The sequence below is a fragment of the Daktulosphaira vitifoliae genome, unplaced genomic scaffold, assembly GCF_025091365.1.
Source record: "Daktulosphaira vitifoliae isolate Bord-2020 unplaced genomic scaffold, ASM2509136v1 Scaffold_1, whole genome shotgun sequence".
Lineage (NCBI taxonomy): Eukaryota > Metazoa > Arthropoda > Insecta > Hemiptera > Phylloxeridae > Daktulosphaira > Daktulosphaira vitifoliae.
In genome coordinates this window covers 89,124,742-89,127,486 of record NW_026099572.1, presented here as the reverse complement: position 1 = coordinate 89,127,486, position 2,745 = coordinate 89,124,742, and the positions used below count along the sequence as shown (strand labels likewise).

General features: G+C 30.6%; 1 protein-coding gene across 5 annotated transcripts in view; it reads right to left on the bottom strand.

Annotated features, from left to right (window-relative positions):
* LOC126909958 (medium-chain acyl-CoA ligase ACSF2, mitochondrial-like) overlaps nt 1–2,745 on the bottom strand; it is a 58,133-nt gene that overhangs the window by 45,169 nt on the left and 10,219 nt on the right. The window contains exon 1 of one of the 5 annotated variants that reach the window (XM_050692382.1): nt 439–612. The exons of the other annotated variants lie outside the window; for them this stretch is intronic. The gene's annotated coding sequence lies outside the window, so the exon portion shown is untranslated. Of the gene's footprint in view, nt 1–438; nt 613–2,745 lie in introns of those variants that run through there. 5 annotated transcript variants of the gene reach the window in all.

Here is a 2,745-nt window from a genome sequence, read left to right as displayed (position 1 = left end):
GAAGAGAAGTTGATTAATAATATACTATAATTTTATTATTTATTATTTTAATTGTTGATTGTGATAAAAAATCTCTGTTATTGTGTTATATTTAAAACGATTATTTATTTGGGTTGAGCTATTATAGTTTTATTATTATATCTGTTAATACCAAGGTGAGAAATAATATCTGGCTTACCTGATGATTAATAAGAAAGGATTTTTGTATTTATATTTATACAGAAAGAAGNATTAATAAGAAAGGATTTTTGTATTTATATTTATACAGAAAGAAGACTGTGATTGTTGGCTCATATAAAATTAAGTTTATACAAATAACAATAAACAATTCAGTATAAAATGACAAATTTTTATAATCAAAACATCCGTGTGGTATAACAATAATGAATATAATATGCTAATAATTTACATAAATGTAACAGTAACTGCCAAACTTACCAATCAGATTTTTGTATACAATTATTATATGTCAATGTTCATAGGTAAATATTTTAATCTAACGATTCGCAATTGAACATATTAAACATAATCCGTGCATTTTAAATAAAATAATAGAAAACGTCATCCGTGTGACTTAAACAATAGGAAATGTCATCCGTGTGACTTACAAAATAGAAAATTCCATCCGTGTGACTTACAAAAAAAAAAAATCAACTGTCTAATAAACAAGAAAAAAAAGATACTAAAACTTATTACTAAACAAAAATGCATATCATACAGTTATCGACCGGCATTGATAACTGACCGATGCCGCCAACAAACGGGAGAAAAAGGGTAGATGAGTAGACGGAAACAATAAACGCCCGGTATCTACGATTTGCATGCGGCGCGAACAATATCCTTTTATGTATCCTTAGTAGTGATATTATCATTAAGTAATATGATCATATTTTTGATCACACTATTGTGAAATATAAATTTAAAGCAATTTTAATATAATAAAAATTGATCACTTGTGGCTAATTAATTAAGTAAAATTAAAACTATATTAAAAATATTATTAATTTAAAAAACTAAAAAATATTAAACTCAAAGCCACAAAAAATTAATGAAAAGTCGCGGATACGTATTTCGGAAACAATGTTACCATTATCAACGCTAAACACATACTGATACCCCAACTAGAAAAAACTCCCTTATATACCCCTAGTGACCTTATCTCCCAGTGACGTCATCACTAAATAATATTATCACATTTTGCCAGTTTACACAAGTTTAATAATGCATTTTTCAGCGGGCCAAGGTCCCAATTAATTAAATTGTTTTTATTTTTAAACATTTATATTGCTTCTCTGATATTAAGTTCTTTGTAATTATTTACGTTTTTAATTTGTTTTATAGTTTTAATGGAGTGATTATGTGTCAATAAATGTTCAGCCACTGGAGATTTCTCAATTTCTTGATTTTTAATATTTCTTAAGTGCTCTTTAAACCTGACCCCTATATTTCTTTTTGTTTGTCCTACGTAACATTTATTACAACTTTCACATTGTATTTTATAAATGCCTGATTCCCCCCTTCATCTACCTTATCTTTATGGTTACCTAATAAATCTCTTAAATTATTACTCTTAGATGTTACCAAAGTAATACCAAAATTATGAATGTGTTAAAACTTTCATGGATTGTTTTGTTGCTTGAAGTGCTTGAGGATATTTCCATGTTTACAGTTGAGTTCTGACGTTTCGGACTCATTGCAGAGTCCATCTTCAGAGTGATGATTGCTAGTCGGTAGCTGTAACTATACTGGCGCCTTATCTTGATAACAGTCTGCTTTTATAAAATTGATAACATCTGGTTTTTGACTAATGTAGTTTACCGTATCCGGGTTTTTGACTAATGTCGTTGACAACATCTCGATTTTTGACTAACGTTGTTTACGGCATTCTTGACATTTCGGTCTTCCTTTCCTACACCGGCAATTATTTGTTATGTTGATTGTTGCCTCTTCGTATATTGAATTATTTTCGGTGTTGTTGGTTAATTTCCTTTTTGTGTGGTGTATGATAGGTAACCAAGTTTTGCTGATTTTCCATCCATCTTCTCTGTTAAAATTTTCCGGACATTTTTCGATTTCTATTGCTTCCTTGTACATCCGTTTGCCAAAATGAGTTTCTTTGTTAAGTATTTTTACTTTATCGAATTGTATGTCATGTCCTTTGTTTTTGGCATGTTCAGCTACTGCAGATTTTTCTGTTCTTTGGTACTCCACATCTTTTTCATGTTCTTTTATTCTTGTCGCAATAGCTCTTCCTGTTTGTCCAATATAAGATTTACCACATGAACACGGTATTTCATATACTCCTGGTGTTTGCATCTCTGGCAGTTTATCTTTCGGGTTTCGGAGTAGTGATCCTGCTACTGTGTTTGGTTTGAAAACAGTTCTTAATTTGAATTTGTGTGCGATTCTTGATATGCGGTCGGTAATTCCCTGTATGTACGGCAGTATTAATGTGCCTTTCTTTTCATCTTCATTATTTTCGTCATCCATGATACGCGTTGCATTTTTTCTTTTCTCTGCTTTTTTAATTGCCTTATTAATATTTTTAATTGTGTACCCATTATTCTTTAGTGCTTGTCGTAAGTATGTTTTTTCCTCATTCACATGGTTTTCATCAGCTATTCTGACAGCTCTTGTTGCCATTGTGTGTAATAATCCCATTTTCTGTGAGGGGCAATGGTGTGAATCGGCATGTAAATATCTATCTGTATGTGTACTTTTTCTATACACTCCTGTGCCGAATTT